We start from the raw sequence: 20,764 nt of genomic DNA on the forward strand, positions 1-20,764 counted from the left end.
TTCTGCAGTTCCTCAGGGGTCATCTCGCTCTTGGGCTTGTTTAAGAGACTCATGGTAGTGGTGACCCCTCAGTCCTTTGCGGTCCTGCCTTCCTTGTGCCGCGGCTGCCTCAGTGATCTGCCTCCTCGGTCCTACCGCCTCAAGTTGCTTCCGGTTCTGGTCAGGACTAATATTCTTCAAAGTCACCATGCTTCAGCCATAATGGTAATCTCTGAAGTTCACCTTCTCTCTAAATTCTTTTCTCCCTTGATATTCACAACAACTCTACGGAGATGGGCAGCGTGTTTTGATGGAGTGTGGTAGAGTGGAAAGGCCGCTGGGCTTGCAGTTTAAGGACCCTGGTTCAAATCCCAGCCCTGGTTTAAAATCTAGTCCTGCCACTTGGTTCCTTGTGTGACTTGGGGAAGCTACCTAACGTCCACGGGCTTCAATTCTTCATTAGTGAAATGATGATAAATGACATTTATGGTCCTTACAACTCTAGAATTAACTTCAGGAAAAATATCAAAGGAACTTGAACTAACAAAATTTCCAAGTCACACAAGTACTGTGTAAAGAATGCCAGGTTGGAAGGTGGAGTAGAAGCATAAACTTGGCATGAGCTCCCGCTCCAATCACTTCCAATACGTGTAAAAAAAAAAAAAACCCTAAACAAACTTTAGAGCCATGTAACCCACAAAGAGACAGAGAGAAACAAAGCTCCCACTGAAGGCAGCCTGGCAAGTGGACAGGAAGGCTCTATCACCCCGAGCTGAGAGTAGAGTGCAGTCCCCGTGTGAGCCATAAGGTTCTGGCCCCAGGGTGGCCCCAACCAGCTACAGCCAGAGCAGACTTCAGGAGAGTGAATCACCAGCAGCTGTGGCAGCTTCCAGACTTCTCAACCCATAAATGCTAAAGAAAAAGTAAAAGGTCAGTGTGGAACTCTGTTGGAAGGGGCTGGGGTGGGATGGAAGAGCACAGTCTAGCCCCTGCCCCTGGGGCAAGAAGCAGAGGTGGCATGGTGGCTGTGAAACCCGCTGAGTCCTGCCTCAGGAGCTCCTGGCCTACAGATCATAGGGGAACCAAGTGACCATTCAGAGGATAACTGCTTTTGCTTTAACTTCCCAATAGCTCTGGCAGCTGTGAAAACCCCAGCCATTTGGGACGCAGCTCTCTCCATTCTGCAAGCAGAGTTCTACTGTGGCAAAGAGCTCAAAAGTCAAGTAATTGGCTGGCAATATGAGCAAGCAGGGGAAGGACAAATAGACCACAGAATCCTTTTTTGGGGACAAAAAGGATCAAGGCATGGAGTGGGAAGAAGACAACAAAGTCAGAACTCCAGAATCAAAAGCCTCCAAGAAAAATATGAACTGCTTACAGGCCATGGAGGAGCCTCAAGAAGGCTTTTGAAAATCAAGTAAGAGAAAAACTGGAGAAGATAAATGAGAATGATGCAAGAAAATCATGAAAAGCAAGTCAACAGCCTGCTAAGGGAGACCCAAAAATACACTGAAGAAAATAACACCTTAAAGAATAGACTAACTCAAATGGCAAAAGAGGCCCAAAAAGCCAATGAGGAGACAAATGCCTTAAAAAGCTGAATTTGCCAGATGGAAAAGGAATTTCAAAAACTCACTGAAGAGAATCACTCCTTCAAAATTATACTGGAGCAATTGGAAGCTAATGACTTTATGAGAAATCAAGATACTATAAAATAGATCCAAACAAATGAAAGAATAGAAGGCAATGTGAAATGTTTCATTGGAAAAGCCACTGACCTGGAAAATAGATCCAGGAGAGATGATTTAAAAATTATTGGACTACCTGAAAGCCGTGATAAAAAAAAAGAGCCTAGACACCATCTTTCAAGAAATTATTGAGCAAAATTACCCTGATATTCTAGAACCAGAGGGCAAAATAGAAATGGAAAGAATTCACCAAACACCTCTTGAAAAGATCCCAAAAAGAAAACTCCTAGGAATATTGTAGCCAAATTCCAGAGTTCCAAGGTCAAGGAGAAAATAATGCAAGCAGACAGGAAGAAACAATTTTAGTATTGTGGAAACACAATTAGAATAACACAAGACCTAGCAGCTTCTACATTAAGGGATTGAAGGGCTTGGAATATGATATTCCGGAGGTCAAAGGAGCTGGGATTAAAACCAAGAATCACCTACCCAGAAAAACTGAGTATAATGCTACAGGGGAAAATAAGGTCATTCAATGAAATAGAGAATTTTCAAGCATTCTTGATGAAAAAAACCAGAGCTGAACAGAAAATCTGACTTTCAAATACAAGAAGTATGAGAAGGTAAACAGGGAAAAGAAATCATAAGGAACTTATTAAAGTTGAACTATTTACATTTCTATATGGAAAAATGATAATTGTAACTCATAAGACTTTTCTCAGTATGAGGATAGTTGAAGGGAATATACATGTGTGTATATATGTATATGTATACATACATATGTATGTATGTATAGGATGTATGTGTATATAAATACATATGTGAGTGTGGGCACATGTATGTTCATGTATATATAGACAGAGGGCACAGGATGAGTTGAATATGAAGGGATGATATCTAAAAAATAAAACGAAGAGGTGAGAGAGGAATTTATTGGGAAAAGGAGAAAGGAAGAGATTAGGGTAAATTATCTCATATAGAAGAGGCAAGAGAAAACTGTTACAATGGAGGGGAAGAGCAGGAAGGTGAAAGGGAATGGCACAACCTTACTCTCATTGAATTTGGCCTAAGGAGGGAATAACATATGCACTCTATTGGGTATCTTACCCTACAGGAAAATATGGGGGAAGGGCATAATAGGGGGGATGATAGAAGGCGGGCAGATTGGGGGAGAGGGTACTTAGAAGCAAACATTTTTGAAAAGGGACAGGGTGAAAGTAGAAAATAGAAGAAGTGCAGGGTGGGATAGGATGGAGGGAAATATAGTTTTTCAAAATTTAATTACTGTGAAAACATTTTGCATAACTACACATGTACATGAATTGCTTATCTTCCCAGTGGGGGTGAGTGAGGAGGAAAGAGGGGAAAAAATGTGGAAATCAAAGTTTTGAAAAATCAATGTTTTAAAAAAAATTTTGTTTTTTACATGCAACTGGGAAATAAGATATACAAGTATTGGGGTATAGAAATCTATCTTGCCCTACTAGAAAGTTTGGGGGTGAATGGGGGAGTATATAAGAGAGAACAGATTGGGGGAAGGGATATTCATTAGGCTTGCTATTTTGGGGTGGGGGTGGGTGTAAGAAGGGGAGAAAATTTATAACTCAAAATCTTGTGGAAATGAATGTTGAAAACTAAAAATAAATTAAAAAAATTTTTTTTGATTAAAAAAAAAGAATGCCAGGTCTCTAATCCAACTCCAAGTCAGAGTTTTATCTACTTACAAGAAGTGACAAGTTACTTGATGGTCTTCCAAAGTCAGACCAACATCAAAATACCTTTGCTTCAGTGGTAAATGTCTTATGCGGAAATTTTTCAATTTTATATTTTGCTGATCATATCTGCTTCATGTCTATTTGTAAGACTTAACACGTTTTCATAACTACCACTCAAATGGACCCCATGGGTGTGTGTGTATATGTATTGATTTGAAAGGCTGCTAAGAGATCAATATGGAAGTCACAATGGCAGGCTGTGGAGCACTAGGCTGGGTAGTCTCTTGACTTCCCATATTTCTTGCAAGTCTGGGAGGACAGGAGATAGACTGAAGGGCAGCCAAAAGGAAACTGAAATAGGTTTCCTAGCCTCTGTGTTACCAGTCACGTTGGGCCCACTCCTGAGGCAGCTCCAAGATGAAACAGAACTCTCTGAGAACCCAGCTCTACTCAGTCCTTGGAAACACCTTCCTGTCTGATGTCTGCTGCTGATCTCAGGGTGAGGAAGGGGTCAGAATTTCAAATAACAGTACTCGATATAAGGCAACTAATTTTAAGATTCACAGTCAATAAGGATTTATTAGGTTTCTGTAAGGTACCAGGCACTGTGCTAGTCACTGGGGGAGACAAAAACAAAATAACTACTGTCCTCAAAGAACTTCCATTTTATCCAGGAGACAAGAGGTACAAATAAAAGTGTAATGAGGGAACTGGCCAAGGAGGATCCAGTCTTTTGAGCACGGTCATATTCGCTCTTATACAGAGTATGTTCAATATTCTATGTCTGCTATCGATCCAACATATGAAACTTCAGAAACTTGTTTCAGCCATGATGATTCAATGTTAATATTTATGTGATGGTAGAGTATTCTAGTTGGAGAGAAGCAGGAGGGACTGACACCAAGTCAGAACTAAGTGTGCGTATGAAAAGGTCAAGTGATGATCTGTCAGGATTATGTGGCAAATATTTAACAACCATTTCTCAAAAAAAAAAAGAGTATGCATGATACATTTTAAAGTTTAATTTCCATCATTAACATTTTCTCTGTCACTTTCTTAAGTCTAGACAATCAATAAAACAAGTTCTGATTGGTAGAATTTGTTCATTTCCAAGGTGTAGATGCTCATGCTAAAAATTTAACAATTGGATGGGCATAAATTGGGTCAAGCACACTCTTGATCTTTCACTTTCTTCCCCTGGTGGTTCTTGAATGGGAAGTTACCTTATTTCCTTACTTAAGTGACCACTTGCTGTTCTTCATATTTTCCTACTGCCCTTTGAACTACATCAAAATTCCCAACTTCATGATTCAAGTTTCTTCACCAATGCCCTTCCTACTTACTAGTTTTTATTTCCTGTGATATTCTGGAGCAGAATCATTCTTCCCTCAGGCTATGACACCAAATAGAACGATTCCTAATTTTGAGAAATGTGGCCATGGGGTCACTTGTATATTCCACTCCACTTTGTTAGTGATCAAGAAATATGGAAGGGGGGAGGGGAAGGAGAAGAGAGGCATGGGATAGCGATCCTCTTGCCCTCTGACATCCTGTAAAGAGATCACCCAGGACAATGTCAAAGGACTTACTATCCCAAAAAGGGGACATGGGCCTGAAAACAAACTCATGGCACATAATCCTAGGGGAGAATTGTCTAGAGAAATAACAGAGGTAAATAGGTCTTTAAAAAGTCAGGAAGACTTCATGTTAGAAGTCTTCTTTAGTTCTCAAAGAAGCTAAGAAGAAGAGTTATAATAATATCAGTTTTAAGGTAGTTAGACAAAATAGGGATGTGTTTTGGAATCCTGTTTTAGAATGAATTTTTTGGGGGGGGAGGGGAGAAGGCAGGGCAGTTGGGGTTAAGTGACTTGCCCAAGGTCACATAGCTAGTAAGTGTATCAAGTGTCTGAGGCCGGATTTAAACTCAGGTCCTTCTGACTCCAGGGTCAGCGCTCTATTCACTGTACCACCTAGCTGCCCCAAAGCTAATAGTTTTAGATAGACACTTTCTTCCTTATCCCCAGTCATCCTGATCTATATCTTGCCACTGGACCCAGATGGCTCTGGAGGAGAAAGTTAGGCTGGTGACCTTGCACAGTCTTCTCTCACTTAAATCCAATTCGCTTGCAAGTCACGGTATCATCTTCCTGATAACATGGTTAGACAACAACTCCCATTACACTTATGGTCACTGTCACACAATTGAATAATAATAATTAGCATTTAAATTTCCTCTTACTATTTCATGGTGATTAATTTGGTCTGACCAAACTGCAAACTCTTATTTTCTACTTCTGGATCATCAGTCAATGAACATTTATAAAGTGCCTACTATGTGCCCTATAGGCACTGTGCTGGGGATACAAAGACAAAAATAAAATAGGTCCTGCCCCCTAAAGGTTTATATTCTATTGGGGGAAACGACAAACACAGAAGTATGTACAAAATATATACTCAGTAAATACAAAGTAATCTCAAGGTGGGGAGTATTAGCAGTTGGGGGAGTCAGAAAAGATTGTATATAGGAGAAGGTGGTACTTGAGCTGAGCTTTGAAGGAAGCTAGGAAGCCTAAGAAGTAGAGGGTAGAAAGGAATGCATTTCAAGTATGAGGATACAGTCTGTGCAAAGACAGAAGTGGAATGACATCTAATGGACACCAAGGAGACCACTTTGGTTGAACCATAAAGTGACTCTCAAAGGTGATGTGCCTAGGCTAGATGAAAGGTTTTGAATCTTGGGTTCATTTATAGATTTCAGGGGAGTCTCTGAATTTGGAGGGGCTAAGTAGGGGCTATAGTGGATGGAGTGCTGGGTCTGGAGTCAGGAAGAACTGAACTCCAATCTGACCTCACACACATACTAGTTGTATGACCCTGGGCAAATCACTTAACCCTGTTTACCTCAGTTTCCTCATCTGTAAAATGAGCTGGAGAAGGAAATAGCAAAACACTCTAAAATCCTTACCAAGAAAACCCCCAAAATAGGGTCACAAAAAGTTGGACACAACAAATTTGGAAAATAAAAAAGATTAAATCTTTATTTTAATATAATTTATTTTCTTTGTAATCCTATGTATTTTCTAAATTTGTGATCATTATTTAGAGAAGGAGCCCACAGGTTCTACCAGATTGACATTTACCAGATTGTCCATGAAACAAAGAATGTTGAGAACTCTTAGTATAGATAGACTCATTTAAAAGTGATAGTTCATTCAAAGTGCTTACAAAACTCTCTTCCAGTAAAGAAGAGAATTTCCCCAGTAGAAGCGTGGTGAGGACCAAGAGAACAGTAAGCACAGATGCAATTTTATGTGGTGTTGATATTTCTAAATGAACCAGTAACAGTGAAGCCTGCAGATCAGAGATGGGAGTTACCCAAAGCATATGAGTTTTCCTTCCACATTTATTTCTACACTAGGTTCTTGTATGTGCCCACTCTTCACCATAGTTATTGAATACATTGGTGGAAAAGTATTATCTTGGTTTATATCTATATTGTGATGCATTTTATCATTTATGTATTTATCTCAATATATCAAAATAATAAACATTATTTTGCCTTATTAAATAAATGTTTATGTTAAAGATATACGTACCATTATTATGAGTGTCTGGTAATGTAAAGACCACACATAATGTGGATGATTGTGAGTGGCTAGTTGGTAGACAGAAAACAAAATGTAGGGGAGTTCAAGACCTATGAATAAGGGAGATACATTTCCCCTTAACAGGGTTACTCCTGTAACTGCAAAAGGATTTGAAGGTAACTTCAAATGTGTGGCAGCTCCCTATTTTGGGGAGCCTAGACCAGCTGGTGTAAGAACAGACTGGAGTGAGCCAAAGCCAGAGAGAAGGAGGCTCTCTCCGATACTTTGATGAGAGGTGTGAGGCCCCAAATATGATATTGTGGGGGTGTTTATACCCCTCAGTAACTATAGTGACTAGATCCCATTAGAACATACCTGTCACTTTCTGTAGCTGGGGCATTAGAATAGAACCCACTTTAAAAAGTTACAGTGAACAGGATTTTTCTTTTTTCTGAAAAGTTCTCCCCTTGGTTCCTCATTCTTTTATCTGTAGTGGGGTTGATGTGCAGCCTTTTCCCAAGCTGGAAGTAAGCAGAAGGCATAGAGGAGAGGCACTGTGGAAGGAGAAGCTTGTGCTAGATTACAGAATGACTAGCTGCAGTTTGGAGGGAGGCAGGACACGTATTACCATCAGAAGCTCCAAATGGTTGGCGAGGCAGAGAGAAAAATGGTATGGGGCTTCAAGACTTAGAATGAAAAGTAGAGGAAACACATTTCCCTCCAAAAGAGTTACCCCTTGGAATTCCAAGAGGGTTTGAATGGAATTGTGCGGCAGTTGTCTTTTTTGGGAACTGATAATCATTTAATATCAATTTAATAACCTCAACAAGGGCCAGAGCCTGAATAGTCAACCAGAAGAAGAGCCGGGACCTAACAGCCTCTCTGTTCTTTGAGAAAACTCAGAAAATACCTCTTCCTACATGAACAAAGCCAGATGGGTCTGCCTTCATGGCCATTAAAAATAAGACCCTTAAACCAAGACACTATCTTGAGTAATCGGACTTTTTCTAATCTTAATATTTTTTTTTCGACATCTACTATGTTATGGAATGTTAATGGTAGAGAAAACACAGAAATCCTGAGTTATAATTTCAGTTGACACTTTGTCAACTCTCTTATTTTATTGTATTTACCACCTATTCAATTTAGAAAATTCCTTTCTCATATGATGATTAAACATTTATGAAGATCATAAATTTGAATTGGGATGGTTCTAAAATGTATTTAAGCCTTCTCATACTTTTGTTCAGGCAGTCAGATTTTATCTGGTTCCATACATGTATATATCTGGCTAGCTTTAAAGGAATAAACAATATGAATTTACATATGCCTCCTTTAACCAAATTTTCAGGTTGACACAACCTAGGTGTACATTCTGAGCATCATAGGACCACAGATCCAGAAGAGATCTTAAATGGCAGGACCAGAATTTAAATCCAGGCCCTGTAGCTCCAAATTTAGCCCTCTTTGCACTCTATCTCAATGTCTGCCATCTGGTCTCTTAACCTTGACGCTTTTCTTTGGACCTGCTGCTCAGATATTAGACATGTAAATGTACCATCTAACTCCATCACATTTGCATGAATACTTGATGTGGTTAAGAGCTGGCCTTGTCAGCCAACCATACTCTTGAGATATTGCAGCTGGAAATATGAATCATGAATTGCAGAGAGTCTGGGCAAAAGGAGTCATAAGAGAGCAAGGAGATGCAAAGCAGTGAGAAGGAAAGAAATATTAGGAAACACCGTCCCCACTGAAGTGAACAAGGACTTAAGTAGACTGAGTATGGCAAGTCCTTACACTTCTTGGGTAGGTTTCAAGATCACCAGAAAAGTGAGCTATTTATATATTTTATCTGTGTCTTTCTTTATATTTACAAGCATTGCCTGGCACACAATAAGTATTTAATATGTGCTTCTTGACTGTTTCTGTCTTCTCTTAACGAGTCTATTTTCTGTTAAATAATCTTTAAAAAATACAAATTGACTACAATGTTATAAATAAATAAAATACTAAGAGGCAACTTAAATCAAGTATGGCAGACAATGTTGAAGCTGTATTATCAAAGTTAAATGACACATTCTTTTTTCCATTTATAAATGGTAAACCTCAGAAATGGAAACTGGTAGAGACTGTCATTTGTAATCACAGTTTTTGCTTACCTATGTTTGGAAAATGTTCTTTATTGGGATATTTGGGTGTTTCCTAAGACACATCTTTTTGGGTCAAAATAAAATGTATCAATAACAAAGTGTTTTTAAAGCCCAAGTAAAAATAAATAGTTTTATGAGCCCCTCTGCCTGAAATAGTAGAGGATATAAAGGAATATGACCCTTAGAGAAATGAACCATGTTTCTAATGTTCCTAAGGTCATCTCGAGTGGGGGCTGAGCCATGACCCAATTGTTACTGAGGAATCATAAAGATTAAACCTTGTCCATGTGATTTCAGACATGGGAACCTTGGCTCGTGATCTCAGATCTTTTCTAGTTATTCTACTTGTCTTGCTATAATTAATCAAATCCAAAGGTCGTTATATTATTATCCAGTCAGTTTATAGTCAATTTCTGAATCCCTCCAGGATAGTAATTACCTTCATGGTGGATATACACTATTCCAAAATGGCCTCCCTCCAAGTCCTGTAACTTCTCTCTCCTGAAAGTCACACACAACCTCCATTACCGCTAATCAGGGTTATCCACATGAGGAGATGAGGAGATAGAACTGTTCCCATGGAGGTATCCTTTTTCACTCACAGCACAATACATGTATTCTCATTTTCAATATTAAGTAATTCAAAACTCAGATCTCTCCACTTCTATACACAAAATTTTCTCTACATAGAACCAAAAGTCAACTTGAGTCATGATTTTTATTTTACAGATTCTTTTTAAATCCATGAATAATATATTAGCTGACATACTTAGACAAAGAGATTCCTATCTATTGCTACATTTATATTTCATGCTTAAAATATTATATTAAAAAAAAACCTTTCTCCATAACTACCCTGTGAGGTAGATAGTATAAGGTTTAATATCCTGATTTTATAGATGAGGAAAGTGAGAAACAAACTTTTAAGTGTCGGAGCCTAGATTGACAGAATCACAGAATTTGAGTTAGAAGTGACATCTGTGGCCATCTGGCCCAATCTCTACATGAAAGGAATCCTCACTACAACATACTTGACAAGTGATTATGCAGATTTTAAAGGAAGGCTATTAAGTCCATTGTTCTTTTCAACAAACCACCACTGTCCATTTACGTTAGCCCCTTTGTACCACAGTTTATTATGAATCGATCAGAATTTTGCTTGAAATTTATATCGTACATAATATATATATATATAGATATTTTCCTTAATGAAAATACAAGAAATCTGCTTTTACGGATATAATACTTCACCTATATCATATTACTCTAGACAACAGGAAAAAGAATGGATCATGACTCTCAAAAATACTAAAAGACTCCGATACGACTAAAATATAGACTTTCTTAAAACAGTTTACTTTGTTGCTTCATTTTATAAACAGAAAGTGAATTGGTCCTTTGTAGTATTTATAATAGGGTCAAATAAATTCAGAAATCACCAAAAGCTTCTTACGTTATCCTGAGAATTGTCATCTTTCATATCTCGACGTACCTTGGATCATCAACATGACTGGTTTTCAGCTGCAATGTTCTCTGCTTTTTTCCATCTTTGCTTCTGCTCCCCTCGATAGTTGGCATCTCCCAGCATAATGATTTGGGGGCAGAGTACCATCTACTTTTTAAGCTATGCTTTTGCAGGCATTTGGCAAAGCCAAGTAATTTAGCTGGCCACCTCTTAGAAAGCTGGCCGCCTCTCAGAAAGCTGCCGCCCAATCAGGCAGGTTGCTCATGGTCATTTGAAGAAAAAACAGGCAATTAAAACTCTAAACATCTTCCTTTTTTTAACCATCCTTTCTCTCATCCAGCTATAGAAAGTACCATAGGCTGTGTTAGAAGAAGTTATGATAGAGTGCGAAAAGCACTGGATTGGGAATCAGAAGATTTGAGTTTGAATTCTAAATTGGTCACTCTGTGATCACATTTTTTTTGGGGGGGGGAGAAAGGGTAGGGAGAATGGGGAGACGGACAACTTTCTCATTTGTGAACTAGGGATAATACCCGTCTAGCTTTCCCTCACAAAATCATTAAGAAGAATAAATTAGGTAACCTAAGTTCAATAACCTAAGTTCAGGTAGTATCATCAGAAAGGACTGCACTCTGAGTCAAGAAGACCTGAGTTCAAATCCCACCTCAGACAAGTCACTTAAACCCTGTGAGCTTTAGCTCCCTTAACTATAAAATGACAGGGTTGGACAAAGTGGCTTTTAACATTCCTTCCAGGACTTAATCTATGGCCTTATGATCTTCAAAGGACTGATAATTAAATTATTGGAATTTATTTTGTTTCTAATTCTCCTTTCCTGTGTAGAGAAAGATCCCCATATCCACATCTATAACTTCTTTTTCAAAGTAGAACCCAAATAATCTCTCTGAATCTAAGGAAGAGCTCTCCTCTGTTTTCTCTGCAAATGAAGAGGCTGTTTTCCAATTCCACCACAGAGCAAGAATTGTAATCTCTAGACCTCTATTCTCAGACTAGAGATTAGATGCAATGGATAAGTTACTCAGGAATTTAGCTACTTTACAGGGCAGGCAACTTACCAAAAGAATGTAAGAATAAACCTGTCCACTGGTGGCGATCTGGGCAAAGCTGTTAGAGAATTCATAAGCACGGCGTTTTATTTTTACCTACCAACCATAACATGAATGGTGTGGGGGAAAAGAACACCGTCATTAGAGAAATGCCCCATGAAACTCCACAGTATTAAAGGAAAATCAGATTCCATAACTGACACATACTTTGAAATAAGAAATAACATCAAGATTATTTTACTATGGATATGTGGCACCATATAAAATTAGAGTGGATACAAGAAGAATCAATATGATTAAATGGTTAAGCTGGTCATCCTAGAGGCAGGATGATTAGGGTTTAAAATCTCACCTCACTATTGGCTACCTAGGAAACCCTGGGAAAGTCACTGGTCTTCATTTGAGATTCAGTTTCCTCATTCTTAAAACAGAAAGACAAGAGCCCTTAAAATTCACAGAGTCCTTGTGTGTACCTATTAGATAATGCTACCTAAATGATATAAAGGGTTTTCCAAAATTTACTGTATCACATGTCTATTGTATTGTTATTATTCCCTAATTCTATTTTAACCATCACCAGTGGTTCTTTAAGTGATAATATTACTTAAATATGATACTGACATAGTGCTTTAAGGTTTTCCAAGGGCTTCACACACATTGGTTCACTTGATCCTTCCAACTCTATAAGGGAGATACTTTTTTTGGAAGGGCAATTGGGGTTAAGTGACTTGCCCAAGGTCACACAGCTAGTTTTTTTTGGTGTTAAGTGTCTGAGGCCAGATTTGAACTCAGGTCCTCCTGACTCCAGGGCTGGTGCTCTATTCACTGTGCCACCTAGCCACTCCTATAAGGGAGATATTAAAGGGAGTATTATTGACCTTATTTTGCCGATGAGTATTACATATATTATTTCCTTGGTTTTGCTTATTTCACTTTGTATCAGTTCATATAAGTTATCTCAGGTAAAGCTTTAGCTTCTTAAAGTAAATTTTATTCTTATGTTTTGTTTTTCACATTGACTATATATCCTTTGTATCCCTCTTCCTCTCTCCTCCCAGGGAGTAGTCCTATATGACAAAGAACTGTTTTTGAAGAAAAAGAAGAGGAAAAAAAGCAGTGAAACTAATATATTGTTGGTGATTGTGGTGGTAAAAATACGCGGACACACACATGTATATATAAATGTTTCACAGCTAAGGAGCTCTTTATGCAAAGGAATATGCGTTCTCACGTTACTTTGTTCTTTGTAATTTTTGCTCCATTTAAGTTTAATTGTTATGTGGGAGGTTTTTTTTTTTTCCATTTATATTGTTGCACTCACGTTCCTTGGCTCCATTTACTTCACTTTGCATCAGTTCGTGTCTTTCCATGGTTCTCTTTATCCATGACACTCATCACTGCTCATGGCCTCGTAATATTCCATTACCACAATATGCCACGTGCCACCGTTTTGTTTACCTTTCCCCATCTGATGGGAATTGGTGTTTCCAGTTCTTTGCCAGGACAAAAGTGCTGTGTTAAATATCTTAGAGCATATGGAACTTTAATTTTACTTTTTTCCTTCAGATTTCCTTTTTCTTTTTTGCTTTATGGAGGGGGGAAGGCAGGGGTTAAGTGACTTGCCCAAGGTCAAACAGCTAATAATGAAGTGTCTGAGGCCTCATTTGAACTCAAGTTCTCCTGACTCCAGGGCTGGTGCTGTATTCACTGCGCCACCTAGCTGCCCCTTTAGATTTACTTTTAAAAGTAACAATAAATAAACTGAATTTTCAAGGTTTGATCTAAGTTGTAATAGTACAAAATTGAATACAGTCTATACCCCAAATATAACTCCCAAGTATCCCCTAGAGTACAGATGCAGGGGGGGAAGGCTTCTCTATACTAAAAGAATGTTTATGTTGGTATTTAAACAATTAGGTTGATGCTCCAACTATTCTTTGGGAACCTAGAATTTAAACTCATACCACTTGGGGCAGCCAGGTAGCACAGCGAGTAAGAGCACTGGCTCCAGTGTTGGCATGACCTGGAGATCGAATCCCGGGCTCAGATACTCAGCACCACACCCAGAAATAACTGGCCATGTAACCGTGAGCAAGTTACTTAACCCCGATCGCTTAAAAAAAAAAAACAAAAACTCATACCACTGTTAGACAAATTACATTTCCCTTTTTTAAAATATCTTTTAGTCTGGTGTTATTAGAGCAGTGATCACAAGAGGCCATTCTCCTAATGAAATGCAACTATTATTCATTATAGCACCTAGTATTAAGAAGTCTGAAAAATTCAACTAACCCCTGAAGTGCTGGGTGGCTTGAATTGAACCCATGTAACTGTTTGTGAGCCCTAATTCACTTTTTTTAGAATTCCCTGGGTTGCAGCAAAACTGAGTGCAATGCTTCAGGGGAAAATATGGTCATTCAATGAAATAGAGGATTTTCAAGCATTCTTGATAAAAAAAAACCAGAGCTGAACAAAAAATTTGACTTTCAAATACAAGAAGAGAGGCATGAGAAGGTAAACAAGGAAAAGAAATCATAAGGAACTTATTAAAGTTAAACTACTTACATTCCTACATGGAAAAACAATAATTGTAACTCATAAGAATTTTCTCAGTATGAGGACAGTTGAAGGGAATATATATGTACATATGTATACATACATATATGTATACATGCATATATGTACATATAGAAGGGTGTATGTGTGTATAAATATATATGTGAGGGTGTGCATATGTATGTTCATGTATACATAGACAGAGGGCACAGGATGAGTTGAATATCAAGAGATGATATCTAAAAATAAAATGAAGAGGTGAGAGAGGAATTGATTGGGAGAAGGAGAAAGGGAGAGATAGATTAAGTTAAACTATCTCATATAAAAGAGGTAAGAGAAAACTATTATAATGGAAGGGAAGAGCAAGAAGGTAAAAGGGGATGAGACAACCTTACTCTTATTGAATTTAACTTAAGGAGGAAATAACATACACACTCAGTTGGGTATCTTACCCTACAGGAAAATAGGGGGGAAGGGGATAAGAGGAGGGATAATAGAAGATTGGAGGAAAAGGTAATTAGAAGCAAACACTTTTGAAAAGGGACAGGGTCAAAGGAGAAAATAGAATAAGTGTGGGGTGGGATAGGATGGAGGGAAATATAGTTAGTCTGTCACAATATACCTACTATGGAAATGTTTTGTGTAACTACACATGTACAACCTATATTGAATTGCTTATCTTCCCAGTGGGGGTGAATGAGATAGGAAGGAGGGAAAAAATCTGGAACTCAAAGTTTTAAAAACAAATGTGTATATATTAAAAAAAAATTGTTGAGTTTGGGTTTTTTTGTTTACATGCAACTGGGAAATAAGATATACAGGCACCAGAGTATAGAAATCCATCTTGCCTTACTCAAAAGTTGTGGGGGGGGGGTGGGGGAAGATATGAGAGAACAGATTGGGGAAAGAGGTATTCAGCAGGCTAGCTGTTTTGGGGTAGGGTAGGGGAAAGATGGAGAGAAAAATTTGTAACTCAAAATCTTGTGGAAATAAATGTTGAAAACTAAAAATAAATAAATAAATTGGGAAAAAATAACCAAAAAAAACCCCAATAAAAGTGGAAAAAAAAAGAATTCCCTGGGTTGAAGGTGAACAGATGTGCTGAAACGGCAGTGGCATAGATGCAATTATTCTTACCACACCTGCCTCAGTGCCTCCCAAATGGTCCCTAGTATTTTATGTTTCTCTATAAAGGGTGATCTTTGACTTGGAATTTTCCTTTTTTTCCTTTCTCCCCAAGTGGTTACTGAGATAGATTTTTCCAAAGAGTGAACTGGATGACATGAAGGATGACCATATAGTTGCTGAGTCTAGGAGTTTCCTTTATACTGATGGGTTTTACTAGTATTTTTATTTGATGGGCTTTGGCACTCTTCCAATATCATGCCAAGAAAGTCAATTCTTCTATAATTTATTTTTATTTTCAGCATTATTAAGCACTCTCTTCTAGCTCAGGAAAGAAAGCTCCTCTGTCTTTATTTCTGGTGGTGCATTTAGAAAAGAACCTAAATGGTTATCACTGAATTCTAAATCACCTGGATAGTAAAAACATGAGTCATCATTATCCAACTCCCAACTCCCAAGAGTAATAATGGAAAATTAAAAGGAGGGTAGATTTCCACTAACCAAGCCAGGTAATTTTAATGATTAACTTTCAAACTGCAATAGAAAAGAAAAGGCTTCTTTGTACCTTCTTTTTCCTACCTGAAATAAGATCAAAGCAATTTTGAATCTGATGAAAACTTGGTTGCTTTAAAAAAAACACCACCACAAACCCGCACATTTTCTCCAAACTGTCAGCAATATAACATAGAGCTAAACTAATCACTGGGTGAAAAGTTATCATCACTGTGTATGACAAAAGTTGGTGAGGAAATTTCAAACTGCCTAAAGCAACAAAAACTTCCCCAAAACTCTCAGAAGAAAATAGGCTAGTTCAACTGTTGAGCTGACAGGGTTCTTGGCTGGAGAGCCATGATTGTAAGGCTCCAACAAGGAGATAGGATAACAGTCACTGGTGGCAGGGAGAATGAGAGGTCTGAGTAAGGAAAACAGTGAGAAGAGCTAGAAATAGTACTTTTATTTTTCATGTAAATTTTGAAAATTATACTTCACTGTTTCTTATGTGCTGTAGGCACAGCTACCATTTTGTTATTCAAAAACTTCCCAGCGATTTGCAGTTACAAGCTGGAGCTCGTTGAGCCCAACTGTTCCATTCTGTAGAGGAGAAAACTGAGACTCTAAGACATGCCCAAGGTCACAAGGTAACAATTAGCAGAGTCTGGATTTTAACTCAAGTTCATTAGACTCCAAACCTATGGTTCTCCCCATCCCACCCCCCATTATACCACATGATCCTTGAACATGGAAGAGCATAGAAGAAAGGATTGCAGGTGTATCCTTTGTATTTTCTCATAGAATTACTTGGCTTCATAGAGGTTTTTTTAATGATCCCCCAACTGGAGTGGCCACCCAAGTTAAACTCTAGACTTTGAATCAGGAACACTTGGGTTCAAATGTCATCTCAGACACTTAATAGCTCTGTGACCCTGGGCAAATCACTCAGTCCTCTAAGCTTTAGTTTCCTCATCTGCAAAATGACATGACTGAACAAGAACATATCTGAGGTCCCTTCCATCTATAAATAAATACTATGATTTGTATTGTACAGAATATCCCAGCATCAGAGAATCTTAGAACTGGAAGGGCCCTTAGGGTTTACCTGGTCCAATCCAGAACTGATCAACACTCCCTTCTATATCACTAATCACAAGCATGCATACAGACTCTGCCAGAGGACTGCTGGAGAGGGGCAACCTCCCATTTCCCAAGGCAGGCCATTCTTCTATTGCATAGCACTAATTGTTAAGAATACAGCCCTGCCCACCCGCCTACTCTCCCTCCCTTCTCCCCCCTTACCCTGAGCCTAAATTTGCCTCCCTGCAATCTCATGTTTTCTAAGTTCAGTCATTTGGAGCCAAGACAAACTGGTCCTATGACAGGGCTTCCGATGACAGTCTTTCAAATACTTGAGTTGTGTCTGATTCTTTGTGATCCCATTTGGGTTTTTTTTGACAAAAATACTGGATTGGTTTGTCATTTCCTTCTCGAATTCATTTTACAAGTGAGGAAACTGAGGGAAACCGAGTTAAGTGACTTGCCCAGAGTCAGACAGCAAATAAGTGTCGGAGGCCAGATCTGAACTAAGGAAGATGAGTTTTCCTAACTCCAGGCCCAGCACTGTATCCACTGCCCCACCTAGTGACTCCAGCAAATATTAGCAGCTATCATCATATGTGCTACTCCTCTACTTCCAGGCTCCTTTTCTTTAGTCTGAAAGTCTGTAATTCTTTCAATTAAGCATGGCACAGTCTCTAAAGCAATCTTGGTTCCCCATTTTGGACATATCTGAGTTCCTAAGTTTGTGCTCTATTTTTACTCCATGAGACATGGAAGGGGATAGAAAAATTATGGAAGGTTCACCACAAAGCTTCTAGGGCTTTAACTTGTAAAATCCCATCAGTGGGAAGTGGGAAGAAATACTGTATGCTGGGACCAAGGAGATTGCCTGCCCATCTCTCCCTGCAGTGCCAGATTACAACAGAACCTGCTAACAGCCTCCTTCAAAGCCACAGACTTTAGGCACCCTGCCTGGACTCTCTACTATGTAATTTATGCATTTGTTTGGAAGCAAGTGCTTCCTCCGCACCCTATACTTTAAATTTATATTCTAAGGAGGGATGTGTTTTAGCAATTTAACCAACAGTGTGTTTAAATGACAGCTGTGGGGAGGCATATAAACACACAAAGCAATTGAGAGAGCTTGGAGGCAAATATTAACATAATTTGCAGATGAAGAAAAAAAGAACTGCTTAAATAAAATAAAGAGCTATAAGGGTGAAATGTTTTTGACAAAAAGAGGAGCGTTGATCTGTTTTTTTTTTAAACTGCTATTCCTTCCTTGTCAGGAGGAGGTGTCAGGGAGTCACTTAAGCTTCCTGGGCCTCAGTTTTCTCATCTGTAAAATGAGGGGCTGGACTAAATAGTCACTGTCATCCCAGTTTTAGTTCTATAATCATAAGAGAATGCAATGAAGTCTCAATTCCTATTTTATCTCCACCCTTGCTTTGAGTCTATAGAAACTTTCACATTCAAAAGAGTAATAGGCTTGGGGAGGCCAAGTAGCACAGCGAGTAAGAGCACCAGCCCCAGAGTCGGGGATGACCTGGGATCGAATCCAGGCTCAGACACCTAGCACCCACCCAGAAACATCTGGCCATGTAACCTTGAGCAAGTTACTTAATCCCAATTGTTTAAAAAAAAGAGGTAAATTTTGTTTAAGGAAATTTCTCAATTAGCCTTTATTTTTCTAAGAGTAAATATATATATATAGTCTGTGTGTGTGTTAAAGAATGAATGAAAAATATGTTAAATCCTATGTACCAGGCATGATCACTGGAACCACAGTGGGGAGCTAAATGAGGCACTCTTTCCTTAAGCAATGCTTAAATTGATTTAATTATGGTTGCCAATGTGAGGGAATGTGTGAGCTGCAGGGAAGATAGCAAGTAAATCGCCAACAGTGAAGACAATTCTTAAAATTCAAGTGAGGATGGTCTCCTTTTCAAAAATTAAATTTATGGCAGGCAATAGTTTTAGAAAGTATTCCAACTACAATTTGCCTGAAGTTTCCTTTCTCTACTGTACCAAACTGAAGTAACAGTTTTCTTAAAATTCTTCTGGAAAAAACTCTTCTGTGGAAAAAAAAAAAGGAAAAATGCTTTCACCTAAGAGAATTCTTATAAATAAGTGCCTTAGGAGTAAGGGGGCACAGTAGTCATGACTGAACCCAGATCATGCCCTCAGGAGTCTCCCTTATTCTTCAGCAGATTCCTATTGATTTCTATTTCAGAGCTGCCTCCCTTTAAGGCTTTCCTTCTTTGCTGTTCTTAAAATAAAAAAACCCTTTCCCTCTTAAGCTGAATGGAACAATATGGGGATAAAGGCTATATTTTATTAGATACAGAGAAGAAAAAAGTAACAAAACTAAAAGGATATGCTTAAATTCTGACTAGATGAGCCCAATCTTCTTGCCCTCAAAACTCAATTCTAAACAATATGAGGAGCGATAAGGAGTAGAAACTAGTAACTGTGGGTTTGCCTGTCAGCGGGTAATGTGAATTTGATAAAATTAGGTTAAAATGAACATGGAATAACATCTTGAGAAAGAAAAGGGCAGCCAACGAACAAGGCAGTGGAGTGTATAGAGAGCTGGCCTTGGTGCTAGAAAGACTTAGCTTTGAGTCCTGCCTCTAATACAGAAAGTCACTGGCTGGGTGACTCTGGGCAAGTCACCTAACCTCAGTGCTCTAGGAAATATGCTAATACTTAAGATGAAGAGGAGGTGACAACCTGCATTGATAGAAGTGTCTTCATCTGAGAATTCCCTATACCAATGAAATTACATATTTAGTCCCTGATCTTATCCCTATAACAAATATCAGTTGTTCCCTTTTTTCTATTCATCCAGATGTCTCCTTGGGAATTATATCTGACAACCCAGAACTAGTCCCTTTTACTTCAAGGACGGTTCCAAGAAATGTCAAGGAAGGTGCATAGGAGGCAGTAATAAATATTGCTGTTTCTTAAGAAGCAAAAAGAATAGGTAAGGTAAGCAAAAAAAAAAAAAAACTTTGCAAACAACATCTGCTATGTCTTAAACATCTGGTACAAATTGCAGAGTAATATAACTCTGGACTTTGATACTTGCCCAGACTTTATGTCTCACTCAGGGCTTTCCATAATATGAGAACCTTCTGTGTAGGGTGTTGTGACATTTGAGCCTTCCTTAATCTGCCGATGCTTAGAAACAGTCATTTCCTTAGTGAGAGTAATATGTCCAGAAACAATGGGAGCTGTCCAGATGCTTATCATAGGTTAGAAAATAGGGCCATGCATGGAAAATGCAGGGGCCTCTAGGAAGCTGGGTTCAGCAAATTTGGTGAGCTGTTTGTAGAGGTCAGACCAGTATAACACCCCAAGTCTGACTTAACTTCCTACAATATATTTTTGGTCATCACTTTAATTCAACCAATATTTTAAAAGTACTGACTACATGTAAAAAAAATGTATTAGGTGTTGAGGATACTAAGAAAAAAATGGGAGGAAAAAGGCTTGACCCTCAAGGAACTTACATTCTACTGGGAGGAGGGGAGATGTTAAAATGTACATAGATTCATATGTGGACAGTAATTTTAGAAGGGACAGGGCATTGTCAAGATTAATGTAGGAGGTGGCACCTGAACAAAGCTTTCAAAGAAGCCAGGGATTAGATTTTAAGAGGAAAGGTAGGGGAGGTATACTTTTCCCCAAAAGTAAGGGGTAGATTTGGGTATGTTTTTTCAGAGCTGGTAGAGGAACCAGAGGAGACGGGGAGATAGGTAATATATTGCTGACACTTACAAAGCTCATTTCTACCTCCACAACACTTTCCTCATTGTCTCCTTTTTACTCAAGTGGCCATGAGTTGAGACCCTTTTCACCTCTTTTCTGGA

General features: G+C 38.6%; 1 protein-coding gene and 1 pseudogene across 5 annotated transcripts in view; both read right to left on the reverse strand.

The window, feature by feature from the left end:
• The window catches only part of LOC138165603 (small nuclear ribonucleoprotein Sm D2 pseudogene), a 7,360-nt pseudogene extending 7,073 nt beyond the window's left edge, over positions 1 to 287 (reverse strand).
• The window catches only part of MCF2L (MCF.2 cell line derived transforming sequence like), a 386,575-nt gene that overhangs the window by 90,127 nt on the left and 275,684 nt on the right, over positions 1 to 20,764 (reverse strand). The gene's annotated exons all lie outside the window — the stretch shown is intronic.

The sequence above is a fragment of the Petaurus breviceps genome, unplaced genomic scaffold, assembly GCF_028583685.1.
Source record: "Petaurus breviceps papuanus isolate PSGF00001 unplaced genomic scaffold, PetGlider_PUasm1.0 214, whole genome shotgun sequence".
NCBI lineage: Eukaryota > Metazoa > Chordata > Mammalia > Diprotodontia > Petauridae > Petaurus > Petaurus breviceps.